The 15384-nt window shown below is 35.0% G+C and overlaps 1 protein-coding gene and 1 pseudogene across 5 annotated transcripts in view; one reads left to right on the top strand and one right to left on the bottom strand.

The window, feature by feature from the left end:
- The window catches only part of SMG6 (SMG6, nonsense mediated mRNA decay factor), a 191827-nt gene that overhangs the window by 74822 nt on the left and 101621 nt on the right, over positions 1 to 15384 (bottom strand). The window lies entirely within an intron of this gene.
- On the top strand, positions 2149 to 2267 carry LOC111739534 (annotated as a pseudogene).

The raw sequence follows: 15384 nt of genomic DNA, 5'->3' as shown, positions 1-15384 counted from the left end.
TTATCCTCAGGGAAATTAGCACTTTCTCTTCTGCAATTCTCAAAGGGGATCCAGCCACATAACCTGATTGACATCAGCCTGTCAGGGACAAGCCTGGGCACCCAGGTGCATCCCTTAGGAGCATTTACAAATGAAATGGCAAGCCCAAACAGCAAGCCTTTGCCCCTGGTCTCCATTCTTCTGTTTTGTGCTTTGCTTGCAGTAAAAGTAGGGACTAAAAAAGTGTCTGTATGTGTCTAAGCATGCTTCTCCTACTGTCTGTGCTGGAGACCCTTCCCTCTACTAACGCTCACCCAGAAAGGGTCTCCAAACCAGTATGTGAGCTTGAGTGCCTTCAAAGCCATTAGTCACCACTCCAAACTGCGAATGGGGCCACCCATGACACAAAAACTCTGGCAAGATTAGGGAATAGCAACAGCAGAAGAAACCACAATACGCTTGAGACTCCCAGGAGAACAATGACTAGTGCTGGTAGGGAACAGACTGACAGAGCAGACAGACTGTAACCAGGCCTCGCTCTGTTTTTGATGCAACACAAATGTTTTCCATTAGAAGTTCCCTGCCCCACAAACTCTCATATAGGCGGCTATGAAATCCACATACTTAACTTCTGCTTTTTGGCACACTGACCCAACTACCTCTCCTATTCCTCTGGAACAGAGCAAAGTTGAGAGTGCACAGATTCCGTACCCCAGCACAAAGGTAAAGGGAAGAGAATTAGAAGCATGCTTACTAGGTACCATCTAATATGAGTGTGACAGAGCAGGCTAAAGGCAAGGGAGAAAACAAGGACTCTCCTTTTGCCGAGAGAAACAAGGACTGTATAGCTCTCCTCTAACTGGTTTGCTCCTATGCTTTCAGCTTAAAGTTTGGCTTTACCTCAGCAGCTGATCTTCATCAGGAGGTGTCAGTCACTATTAAAAGTAAAACAGGCAAAAACCTCAGAAAACTCATGACAAAGTCTGCAAAATTCTAGTACTGTGCTAAGAAATCAGGGAATGCTGGCTGATCAGTAACCCGTATTTCAAACACTTAGAACCAGCTGAGTATTACAGTTATGAAAAGAAGCTGAACTGGAAATCCTTAAACCATCAGCAACCATCCTCCTACCATCTGTAGAACCTGGCCCAGGTTCATTTCTAATCACAGTCACAGAGGTGGGGACATGTGGCTGTCTAGCTAATTAATCTCTTCCCTTAAAAAAAAAAAAGGAAACCATGAATAAGAATTCCAGGGAATAATGAAAAAAATAAAATAATAAAGAATGAATACTGAAAAGAAGAGAAAAAGTGAATTTCTAAAATGGCATGTAAGAAATAAAAGGAAATCCCCTATCCAGGCAGCTCTGGAGTTCCCTAATTGCACAAGAGCAAAGGACACCCCCCAATGTGTATGCCTTGTTAAGCAATTGCTCAACCTACACTCATTGTGCAATTCCAACCTTCCAAAGCTTTTTGCTGCACATATGCAAACCATGTTTTCCACTGCACTCTAGAATTAAGAACAGTTTCTCATTTTTCTCTTCTTCACTTTAGAGGGGGCTGTGTGCATGAGGAAAAAAAACCCCTATTGCTAGATAAGCATTCACTACAAATGAGGTTTTCCATTATTTCATGTGGTTATTTCAGAGTTTACTAGTAGTTAAGCAACATTTGGATTTACTCTTAGGCAGCTAAAGATTAGCTTTTTCCTGTTACTGACAATAATGATATCACAAAAACTTGTCCACAAAAATATCAAACCTTCAAAAAGCTTTGTTCCAAAGGACTGCAATTTTGGAATATTTGGAGCACTTAAAAGTGGCAGTCTCTACTTTACAACCAAAATTCTGATGGGAGCCTGGGTAAATCACAGTGTATCTTGTTAATCATAAACCTTTCTTTTTAGAGAAATCAAGTTAAACAATCAGCAAGAAGGTGTGTACAAAGATGAGGAAAGCATGACAAGAAAACCCAGAGGTCCTATAGGAAAAGACAGATTTGAGTCTACAAAAATTTTAAATTGTACACTGTAAGAAATATAAACAAGATTATAAAACAAGCTACAAACCAGGAGAAAATATTTGCAACATTTAAAATATCTCTACAGTGTATAAAGAATGCTCATGTTAACAATAAAAATAAATAACTATAAAAATGGGCAAGGCCAACCTACAGCCATGCCACCCTTAACAAGCCCGATCCCGTCTGATCTCGGAAGCTAAGCAGGGTCGGGCCTGGTTAGTACTTGGATGGGAGACCACCTAGAAAGAACAGGTGCTGTGGGCGTAAAAAATAAAAAATAAGGGATTGTAAGCTGACAAGGTCCTTGCAATCTGTGAGGTAAACCAAGGGTTGCCTCGCCTTAAAAAACAAACAAACAAACAAACAAACAAACTGAGCAAGGCAATAAATATGCAAGTCAGAGAGGAAGTAATATAAACAGACAATATACAGAAAGATCCTTTACTTTACTAGTTAAAAAATTGCAAAAATGAGATATTTTTTAACTCAGAAAATTAGCATAAATTGAAAATATTGATAATAATATACAGTACTGATAAGAGATAAAGAACAAGACACTCATATACTGTTAATGAGAATATAAAATGGTATGATCATTGGAGGGCAATTTGGAACGATCTGTCAAAATAGTAAACATGTATCTCGTGACAAAGCAATTCCACTTGCAGACATCTATTTTACAGAAACAGTAAGTTTTCTTACTGTTTAAGTACTTGTAGGAACAAAGAAATTCATTTCAGGACTGTCATAACAAAAATTGGACATAACTAAACATCACCTAAAAGACAGTTGAATAAATTATATCTACATAATGGAATATGATGTAACTTGAAAAAAAGAATGGCGTAGATTTATATGTAATGATTTAGAAACAGTTCTAAGGTATACCAAACAAAAAAAGTAATGTATATACAGCACGTATTTTATTAGAAAAATTAATACTCTGTGTATGTATGTCTGCAAGAAGGTTACCAAACTGTTAACAGCAATCATCTTTAGAAGGGAGGGACTTATATTCTTATTTTCTACAGTTCTGTATTATTTTAATATTATTGCAGAGAGCATGAATTACTTTTGTAATGAAAAAGTCCACCTTCTGTTTCTGACCACTATGGAGTAACTGGTACTAGACTAATCCTCCCACAATAAACAGCTACAAAATAGATGAGGCGACTATTTTTAAGCAGTGGACAATAAGTAGTGCAAGAACTGTGATCCCTGACAGACCAGAAACTCATGAAATAAGCCTGTGATCATGCAGTCCTCTGCTTGGGAATAAATTTCCAACCATGACATAAAAAGATGAATCTCAAGAAAATTATGGTGGTCCTGCTGAGCTAAGGATGCAGAGAACAGAATGTGAGGCAGCTGAAAGGGCTGAAATCTGCCAGTAAGGAAACAGACAGAAGAAGTTGTACAAAGAAAAGGCATGAATACATGTGAGAATCCTCAGTGAATAAGAGGGTGAAGACCACCACAGGCTTACCAGACAGTACTGGCTATAGGGTTGAGAGTGGAACACAGAGACATCAGAGGTCCAGCAGTGCTGGGCGAAGAATGATGCCTAAGGATTCGGGGCAGTGGAGTTCCAACACTGCCAATGAAGAGATTTTAACACCTCTGAGTAAAAATCTGAGATTTCAGAGAGGCCCCACCTTAGAGTAAGACCTAATCTAAATAGATCTAATAGACCCTAAAACCTAGCCTAAACCAAAATCTATAGGGGAGACAGGGCTTGAAGGTTAACTATCACCAAGTTACTGGGGCTTGGGAAGCATTCTACACAGCTACACTAATAGTGTGTAAAAACCAAGCCTACATAAGTTCAAGATGATCAAGCAGTAATTTAACTGCCTGTTAAAATAAAAAATACTCTCTAAAGGAAGGTAAAAAGCTCTATAATCTCTGTAACAAATTATCCACAATGTACAGTGATTTTAAATGAAAATCAGTAGTCACAAAGAAACAAGAAAATGTAATCCATATTAGTAGAAATCAAATGTGAGATGGCCCAGATATTGGAACTGGCAGGCAGAGACTTTAAAGCAACTATTATAAATATGTCCAAAATATTAATGGGAAAGATGTTGGAAGAAGTAAAGGAAAATATGATCTGAATGAGCAAACAAACAGGAAATGTCAACAGAGAAAAGAAAATTGTAAAAAAGAACTAAGAAGAAATCCTCAAACTGAAAGGCAAAAGAAAAAAAAAGTTTAAAAGTATATTGGAAATGGCAGAAGAGCCAGTGAATTTGAAGAAAGATCAACAGAAACTAAGTAATTTGAAGACTAGAGAGAAAAAACACATGATAAATGGAGCCTCAGAAATCTATGGGACTACATCAAAATATCTAACATACACATAATTGAAATTCCAGAAGAAGAGAAGGTAACTGGGGCAGAAAAAAAATAAAGTCTGAAAGATACCCCAAATTTAATGAAAAACACCAACTTACAGATCCAAGAGAATCAGTGAACAACAAGCAGGATAAATAAATGTAAAAGGAACTACATCTATGAATATTCCAATCAAACTTTTGAAAAACCAAAGATAAAGAAGATATTCGGAGCAGGCCCAACGAAATGACACATTATCTAGAGATACATAAGAATGATTTCTCATGAGAAAACAGTGGGTCCCAGATAATATTAGAACCACCTCTTGAAGATGCTGAAGGAAAAAAACTTCAATCCAGAATTCTGTATCTAGTAAAGAAAAAATCCTTTAAAATCAAAGAGAAAAAGAAATACAGACATTTTTAGATAAACGAAGGCTATGGAAATTTGTCACCAGCCAATTTGCTTATTATGTCCTATAGGTTTAAAAGAAATGATACCAGATGGAAACTTGGACCTACTGAAAAGAATGAAGAGCACCGGTAAATAAACAAATATAAAAGTATGTGTTTTCTTTTGTTTGTAATTTAAACTGTTTGAGTAGAGACAATAATATGGCATAGTAGGGTTTATAACACATAAGAAGTAAAAGGTAAGACAACTGCACAATACAAGCGGGAATAGGTAAATGGAATTATGTTTGAAGGTTATTACATTTGTAAAGTGTGAAAAAGGAAATAGGAAGCATAAGATACAATACTGAAATAAATACTGAAATAAATAAATTCTGAAAAGTTAAGTACGTAAATTGTCAGCCCTAGAAAAACCACTAGAAAAAAAATTGTAAGAGTACAGTTAAGAAGACAAAAACAAAGATTTCTTAAGATAGAAAAGGTTATACCTGAAACTTACTGGATTTTGTTAACCAATGTCACCATAATAAAAATTAATTAAAAAAAAAAAAGATAGAAAAGGAACTAATCATAAAGGAAAATTTTGAAAAACTGGATTTCTTCATATACTGTGAGAGAAAATATTCACAGGACATATACTTGACAAGGATTTGTGTCCAGAATATATAAAGAACTTTTAAAACTTAGTAAGAAAACACCAATATCCAAATTTTTAAAAAATAGGCAACAGATCTGGACACTTCCCAAATGTGACACATGAAATGATATATGAATTGCTAATAAACACATGAAAGGATGCTCAACATTAATTAGGGAAATACAAATCAAAACTGAGATACCATTTCACGCTTACTAGAATGGCTAAAATTAGAAAGACTAGAAATACTAACTGTTGGTAAGGACATGAAATAACTGGAACTCTCATACTTTGCTAGTGAAAGTATAATATGGTGCAATCACTTTGGAAAATAGTTTGGTAGTTTCTTTATAGTTAGATATATATTCATCATATGACTGAGCAATTCCATTGACCCCACAGAAATGAAAACATATATCCACAAAAAGATTTGTACATTAATATACACAGCATCCTTATTCATAATAGCCAAAAAATAAAAACAACCAAATACCCATCCATCATTAAGTGAATAGATAAATAGACTGATATATATTCATGCATAAAGATGAGGACTACTACTCAACAATAAAAGGGAATGAACTACTGGAAAGACACAACATGGATGAATCTCATAGACATTATGCTGAGGGAGAGAACAAAGACATAAATGTACACACTGTATGATTCCATTTATATGAAATTCTAGGACAGGAAAAACTAATCTATAATGAAATCAATTAGATCAGTGGTTTCCTGGGACGGAGATGGGACTGGAGAGATTAACTGCAAAGGGGTACTCAGGAACATTTTGGGGAGATGGAAGTTTTCTATATCTTGACTGGAGTGGTCTTTACATAGGTATATACATAAATCGATACATTCAAATGTATGATTTCATTGTATGTACACTATATATTAATGAGTTGATTAATAGATATAAACTATAAACAAAGATTAATCTTTCAGATGTATAAAGTTATAAAGTAAAAATATATATTCTTTTACACATATGAGGGATTATATTAGTAAAGAAAATTTTAAAAGGTGGGACAGGAAGTACTGAGGCAGAAGTTTTTATATCAATAGTTAAGTCTTTTCTCTAAAAACTGTACCTCTTCTTCTTACCAATTTCAATTTTATTTTTCATTACGGCCCATATTTATTAAGTCTTGAGCCAAAGACTGTATGCATGTAGATAGGTAGGCACATTTACAGTGCTGACTTTCCAGTTTTTATGCATCAGTTATCCCCATTAGCCAACTCTAAGAGTCACTGTTCATCCATAAGAAATCCTGCCTGTAAAGCTTGGAGTACAGAGCATTATTCTGATCTTCTGGTCCTTAGAAGTTGGACTACCACTACTGTGCTTTTAGACAAACTTCCAAAATAATGTGCATATATTCAGGCCCTCTTAGAGCACTCTCATGGGTTTGCTAAAAATAAATCAAGTTCTCTCTCCAAAGACTCATATTCTAGAAACTCAGGTATCTAGACCCAGGATATTCCAAGATTTGAAGAACATCCAACCCAGAGAAAGAAGCAGGTAAATTCAGTCTGAGCATTTATTCACCTCATATGAACTTTTACTTCTATGTTCACCCTCAGGAACTATTATGGAAGATCAGATGATCTCCCTAAACCAGGTCAATAGCTCCCAAGCTCCTGGTGAGAAATCAACCTTCCAGTGAAAATAATTGTCAAAGCTGAGAGAGAACTGGAAGCACTAAGCAATATATTTGTTCAACCACTCTACTACTATATTTATATTCAACTAAGAGTGTGTGCTCTAGATATGGACTGCTCAGATTTGATTTCTTCATTCTTAGCTGTGTCATCCTAGGCAATTTGTTCCCTATAGTTCAAATTCCCATAGGGCTTTTGTAATATATAATGAGATACTGTAAAGCATTAAAACAGTGCCTACCAGATGATAAGCACTCACTGAAATCAGGTGTTTCACTCAGGATCCTCTCAGGAAAGGAGATCCAGACATGTAACTTTTCATACATATTTAGGAAAAATGTATTTATAGCATTCTGAAAGCTCAGAAAGCTGTTTGGCAACATGGAGGGAAAGTATATGAACTCTCAGGTAATATGCTCTACATTCCAAAATTAAAGATAGAATTAGGACGGCTTATACCAGAAATCTTTATTACTTTGACTTGGGCCAAAATCTCTACCTAATGGCTGTAACCCTGGTAGCCACCAAATTCCTAAAAACAGTGGCTTTCAAAGTGTGGAACCCAGACCATTGGCATCACCTGGAAAGTTATTAGAAATTCAATTTTTTAGTATCTCTTCCTTCCGACTAATCAGAAACTCTTGGGGTGAGACCCAGCAATTGGTTGTTTAACAAGCCCTCCAGGTGATTTTGGTGAATGCTAAAGTGTGAAAATTACTATCCTAGAACAAAAAGAACACCTAGTCATTGATCTATCTATAGCGTGGGCATAAAGATAAGTGAGTTCAACAGGGCCCATTTGAGGAATTAGATTTAAAAATTAGGAGTAACCAGGGATTGGAGCAAACGTAAGTGGTAATTAGTAATTTTGTAAATTTATAAATAATTAGTAAAGAGGTGAGAGAGAGCACAAAAAAGGGGAGAGAGGGCAACAATGAAGTAGGCACAGAGAAATATACAATACAAATGGTCAGTGTCAAAGGCCATTGGTGAAAAGAATCATCGAAGTGGCCTATCAAGGTATTTATTGCACCTAAAGAGAGAAGAGGGAAAAAAAAAGTCTGTATTTATACTATTTTTTAAACTAGAGGCCTTTTCATAACGCTGTTATAATATTTACTAAGTTTATACCCACGTTAAGGGCTCTTTTGAATAAACAAGCAAAAGAGAAAAGAAGTAGATACAGTTCATAGTTCATTTCTAAATATCTGGATGGCAATGATTTTTCCTTAGATCTCTATAGACTGATAGGGAGGTATAAGAAGGAGAAACTACATGAAAGGGTGAAAACAAACCAAAGATCTTATCTAGCACAGTGTGACAAAGGAACATACATATTTTTATTGCCTAAAAGTAGAGTGCTACACAACCCCTTCCAAGTTTCCAAAAACTCTCATCTAGTTCGGTATAAAAATAAAACACCTCTTGTACAAAAGTAACCAAATAAAAGTCAAACGTTATTCACAAATAGCTTTCACAAATCATTAAGAAAAAAACAGAAGAGCATTCCAATGGTAAAATGGGCAAAGAACATAAGACAATGTATAAAAAATATAATTTACGTATACACACATACACACACACACACACACACACATGCACACACACTCATAACCAATAAACACAGTACTTTTTTTAAAAAAACAACCCTATTAGAAATTAGGCAGTAACTGATACAATCAGAGATTGGAGTAAGTGGAAGTAGTAATTAGTAATTTTGTAAATTTATAAACAATTAGTAAAAAGGTGATCAAAGAATGAAAATCAAAACAATGAGATGCCACTTTTGTCCATCTCTGGCAAAGTTACAAAAAATTAAATCATTCAGGATTGATGAGGATGCTAGAAAACACTCTCACATTCTACGGTTTAAATGGCTATACCCTTTTTTGGAGGGCTATTTGGCATTATCTATCAAAAGTTGTAAAAGTTGTAAAAATGTACATATCCTCTTTGACCTAGTAATTCCACTTTGAAAATTTACCTATGACTTAATAAAAGATTTACATAAATATTTCTATATAAGGTCCCCTAGATGGCATCATTTATAAAACTGAAAAATCAGCAACCTCCTAAAATGTCTAATGACTGAGGACTAAACAAATATTATGGTGTGCCCATATAAGTTGATATAATGCAGCCATTGAACCATGTTATAAGTGAACATGAACTCTATTTAGGGTATATTTATTGCTAAGTGAACAAAGTAAATTATAAAACAGTATATACAGTTTGATTCTATTTCTGTTAAAAAGCAAAAAATTTCACATTTGTCCATCTGTCCATCCATCTATCCAATCAGTTTAGGATAAAGGAATCTTTATTTTCCTTATTGCTAACCTTAATTTCTCTGGTATTTCTAAAATGAACACTATTTTATAATACAAAAAAAATTTTTATAATAAAAAAATGTAAAAAAGCATAGATTTCTGAATTAAATAACTCTACTTCCAACATCCCAACTGAACTGACCAAACAGTATAGAGAGAGTATATCCCCCATGCCCCATGATCCCTTCTTGGTCTACTGTACTCACTGCTATGGCTGTGTTATCCAGAACAGTGCCTGATGCACAGTAGAGTCAATAGCTGCTAAATGGGAAAATGCCCTCCACCTGTCAGCAACCATAAAGAATTACTGCCAGATGGATAGAGGACAGCTAGAAGCAGGCCATTAAGAGCCAATTCATAGCTTCCCTTCTTAAGAAAGCAACTTTTTAAGAAGTTTCATTTTGTTTGATGTCAGTTTGTAAACATGGAATTGATTTTTGTATACTGACTTTTATATCCATCAACTTTATTAAATTCACTTATTAATTCTAATAATTTATCCTTATTTTCTTTTGGATTTATGAACATGTATAACATTATTTGCAAAAAGACAGCTTTATTTTTTCCTTTCCAATCATCTTTTTAAAACCTTATTTCTTTTTCTTGTCTTACTGTACTGGCTAGGACCTCCGACAAAAGTTGAATGGAACTGGTAATTAACCACCCATGTCTCATTCTATTTCTTGACCTGCTTGCTGATTATACAGTTGCTCATTTTATGATGAGTCTTTGTTATTTATATTTCATAATTAAAAAGGTTAAAAAAGAAAGAGAAAAAGAAAGCAGCAAGGGAAGTAAACAATAAAGAGCCTGGCAAAATTCTCCAGTTTGGAAGGGTGTACTAGTTTCCTATTGCTGCTATAACAAATCACAACAAATTTAACGGCTTAGAACAATACCATTTGTTATCTTATGGTTCTGGAGGTCAGAATTCCTAAAACCATCTTCAAGGCCAGCAACAAGCTATCCCCAAATCAACCAATCAATCAATCAATCACAATCTCAATCTCTCCCTCTCCTTCTCCCTCTCTCGCACTCTCTGTAACCTCTGGTTCTATCATCACATCTCTTATTTCTGACTCTGACACTTCTGCCTCCCTCCTAAGGACCCTTGTATTACATCAAGCCTACCCAGATAACCCAGGATCATCTTCCCATCTCAAGATCCTTAAGTTAATCACACCTGCAAAAGCCCTTTTTCCTTGTAACATATTTAACAGGTTTCAGGGATTACGTTGTGGGCCACCTTTGGTCTACCTACCACAAAGTCTGCTTACTATAAAGTGTGAGGACATGGGACAGATGCAGAACACTACTTGGAAGCTTTTTCACTGCTATAAAGCAGTACTACTTACAATCGGGAGTTCAGAGAGGCCCAAGAGAAGTGGCCAGAGGGTAGAATTTCTTCTTAATATGGTAGGCCACAGCTCCAGGAAGGAGGTCAGAGTGCCATATCGTTTATGTGAAACAAAGACTGGACATGGGAAACCAGCTTTGGTATAGTAGGTCCACTACATACAGAACAGAAAATGTAGAAAATAAATCCATTTATTGAGACTGCACACCACCTGGTCTCCTCTTCACCCCCTTCGGGGTAGTAACTTGATATTAAAAAAGTCTATCAACCATCTTTAGACTTGAGAAGATTCTCAATAATATCTGGAAACATAGAAGGCATCCAGTGAGAATCTACCTAACCTGTTTTGGAGCAAATATCAGACCTGAATAAATCTTTGTTTGAAGAAATAAAAATGACCAGAATCAGACTGCGGAAATCTAAGTTGCAACCTATGAAAAGAGTGTGCAACATAAAAATGGGATACCACAGTACACAGAGAGACCGAGAAACAAAGAATAAAACAGATAATTTTTCCCCCCATTTTGGGGGGGAAAAATTGTTAGATGAAGACATTATCTGTTTTATTCTTACAACTGAATTCTTAAAATCATAGAACCTGTTTAGTATGCTAAAAGACGAATGAGAAAACAAAGACATAAAAGGGACCTGGATAAAAGGCAGGCAAAAAATATAAAGGTTACAGGATAAGATAGAGAAACAACGTAAAGGAACAAATAACACAATAACAGACTTAAAAACTGAATTAGAAGCAGTAAAGAGTAGAATCAGCACTATAAAAAAATCTGAATCAATTACAGATAGGAGAAACTTGAGAAGCTCTCTGAGAAATGGAGAGGCAAAGCAGTAAGCGATTAAAATGATATAAAAAGAGATGTAGAGGACAAAGAATGGAGATCCAATATACTAGAAGAACAGAAATTACTGAAGAGAAAAACAGAATACACAGAACATTAGCAATCAAGGACATAAGAGATGAAAACTTTTCTGGTCTAAAGATAGAATTGGATCTGCATATTTAAAAAGCTCATTAGGTACCATGAAAAATTACAGAACCCAACATTAAACAAATCTTCACACAATTTGAAATTCAAGATCAGAAAATTTTATGTTACCCATGCTGGACAAAAAAAAAAAAAAAAAAGTAAAATCGGACTTTTCTCTAATTTTTTCTAACCATTAAGGCAATGGAATAATATCTATAGTTTTAAGAGCTGAGGGGGTTGCTAACCTAAGTTAAGTTGCTATTCAAGAGCAAGGACAAAATAAGAACAATTTTGAGATACAAGTGTTCAAAATAAGAACAATTTTGAGATATAAGTGTTCAAAAACTAGTCATGAATGTCCTTAATATATTGTTTAACAAAAAGAGATATGGAAGAGAATGTATACCACACTATCATTTCGATCATATACTTGTATATGTGCATAAATACATTTCAATGGGCACAGAAATGGCCTAAGAAGACAAATATCAAATTAGCAGCAGTTATACCAAGGGGGGGTGGGTGGCTCTGGACTTTATACATTTTTCTCAATTGTTTGATTCTTTTGCATATGTGTATTACTATTGTATTTTACAAAAGTCATCTTAATTTTAAAAAAGCATCCATATTTTTGCTGAAAAAGATTCTGCAGTGTTGCATTTGAATAACAGATGAGTCAAAATAACATAAAAATGGTAAAGCCATAGAACAAAAAGACTGTTGGTGAGCTATATTAAATGTTTTTAGAGCTCACCAACAGTCTAACACTTAATATAAATTAATTCTTAATAATTACAGTAAATTTAGAAACATAATGCAATTAAAAAAGAAAATGCATATGGTAAATAATCCTAATTTCCACATCTTAAATATGGGATAGTCAATAGTTCTTTTTTTTTTTTTCATTCTTGATGCTGATACTTTGAAAATAGAAGATCGAATACGTTTTTCAAAAAATCAGTCAATGGTAGCACTTACAATAAATATTTTCCAGACCATCAAACAACAAAGACAACATTTCCCCCAAAACTGTATGTATAAAACAAGGGTATAAAAACCCCCCCACAAAACAATGCATATATTGTATGGTCCCAATTTTATGAAAGGAAAAGCATACAAACATACATATAAGCATGGTGGGAAAAAGATGGGAAGGACATATTAAACTATTAATATTGGTTAATTTTAGTTGGTAGCTTGTAGGTGATTTTTATTTTCTTGTGTTCTTCTACATTCTCTATTCAAAACATTTTTTGGTAATTATATGAACAACAAACAATATGCCAAAAATGTCATTTAACAAATAAACAAGCAGACAAGCCAGAAGTTCCTAAAGTTGAACAGTTTAAGCCTCATCTTTAACCTCAACTACGTATTTTATTAAATGGCAAAGTTTCTTGGGATCCAATATCCAGACAAAAAGCAAAGACGACTGTAAAAATGAATGAGATGTAATGTGAGACATAATGTGACCTCATAATGTGACTTATAATTTATTCCCTAATCAAGGCAAAGAGTGGCCCTGACATTAGCTTGTTGAGAAGTTCTTCACTAAGTTCTTAGACAATATATAGAGGAAGACAAAGAACATCACATAGATTAATCTACCTGAGGATGACAGAATGAGGACTGCTTATATCTATTTATGAAATAAATGTATCCATTAAATAACTAAAGCTTTAGCACCTAAGGAAAGACAGGGCCTGTCACTAAATAGATCCTTATTTAGTACCACCTATAGCTATATAGTCACATGTGTATATTTTGAAGATAATTACGCTTTTTTTTTTTATATTAACTGAGGCACAGCATGAACTCAGTATCTTTCTCCTAAAACAGTTTCCTTTTAATCATTTCTCCTGTCTACTTATAGCAGTGGTCCCCAACCTTTTTGGCACCAGAGACTGGTGCTCCTAAGGCAGTGATACTAGTGCTGGGGAGTGGCTGCAAATACAGAAGCTTTGCTCATTCACCCACCACTCGCCTCCTGCTGTGCGACCTGGTTCCTAATAGGCCACAGAGAAGTACTGTCCATGGCCTGGGGGGTTAGGGACCTCTGACCTATAGGGTTGTTGGGGTTTCAATGAGAAAATGCATGTAAAGAGCTTAGTATTCTGCCTAGAACATGATTAGTGATTGAAAGATAACTTTATTATTATTATTATGGTTTGATTACTTTTTCAATCACTTATGCACTATAACATGTCAGGAAGGACATAGTTTTGTTTTGCTTTCAGGATGGCTATTACTCCTTTTAAAACTTGTTATTATGGACAATTCACACATATACAAAACTAGAATACTATAATAAACTAAATATACCCATTATTCAGATTTACTAATAATGATCAATATTTAATCAATAATAATGATTGACATTTGATAATGATTAATATCTAGCCATTTTTTCATTTATATTCCTGTCTACTTCCCTCTCCAGATGATTTGAAGCAAATCCTAGACATCAAAGCATTCACCAGAACATGAGGTTTTGAAATCATACACACTACCTTACTAGTGATATGACCTTGGGTGTGCTACTTAACCTCTGGATTTAGGTGTCTAGCAGTCACTTGGTGAAACTAAGATCACTTTCTTTCCCCTGGTTGGCTCTAACTGGTTTCAACATCTGTGATGTTTCTCTCAAAATCAGTACTCCTTACCTTACTTCTGGATAATCCCAACAGCAACCTGTTTTCTCACCTCTTGTTCATCCTATACCTCGGTATTCTATTGGGGTTTATTTTAGGCATACTACTAATCCTACAAGATGTCTAGTGAATCAAAAATATCAAGGGCAAAGCAAATTTGGAAAAGACTGCAAAGGCTATTCTTCTCATAATGTATACTACATTAAAAACAAGCCCGAGAATTTTGACATGACAAGAAGTCCTGCAGTGATGAGTCCTGTTTAACACTGCTTTACCCTAACTTATATGATCATGAAACTCTTTCACCCAACGATTAAGAACCTACAAAACTAGAGTTCCATGGAACATGCTTGGGAAATACAGTGATATGATAATACCAGATCGGTGCTCCTTAAGCAACTGCTTCACTGGGATGCTAACAGCTCAACAAAATTTCAAGAGGTTCTCCTTAATTATAGGTTCAAATTATACTTACATTGTTTCTCACATGTTTGTATATGTCACAAACTGCCTCCCACAGTAGGAGGATCTTTGCTTTATATGTCTGCATCTCTCTTGCTGTGTGTACAAGACAGTATAATGTAGATATGCTCAGTAATTATCTGTTGAATGAGAATGAAGGCTGGATGAAACATATGATTAATCTTGACCAGCAATGAAATTGCTCAGGTTGCTGCTACTGTAAAGTCCTTGAGATATTTTACATTTCTTAGGAGTAAACATTAGAAACTGGAGAGAATGTCTATCTTTTTCAGATTTCTAAAAGGTTAAGAGTTCCTAAAGATTTCCTCTGACATATTCACACTTATCTTCAAGGTCAGTCATGGAGAAATGAGTTTATCATCATTCCTCACTCTTCTCCTGAGCCCCAGTCATGTCTTTGAAAAAATGAAGGTACTAATACCTGCTTGGTAGGCTTATTGTGAGGACTTAATGAAATACCTAGTCCCGGGGCTGATTCATGCTAGATATTCAAGAGATATTATTTTCCCCTGGAGAATAAAG

This window comes from Pteropus vampyrus, unplaced genomic scaffold (assembly GCF_000151845.1).
Source record: "Pteropus vampyrus isolate Shadow unplaced genomic scaffold, Pvam_2.0 Scaffold50, whole genome shotgun sequence".
Taxonomy (NCBI): domain Eukaryota; kingdom Metazoa; phylum Chordata; class Mammalia; order Chiroptera; family Pteropodidae; genus Pteropus; species Pteropus vampyrus.
Note: the sequence above shows the minus strand (reverse complement) of the source record. Positions and strands in the feature narration are given on the sequence as shown.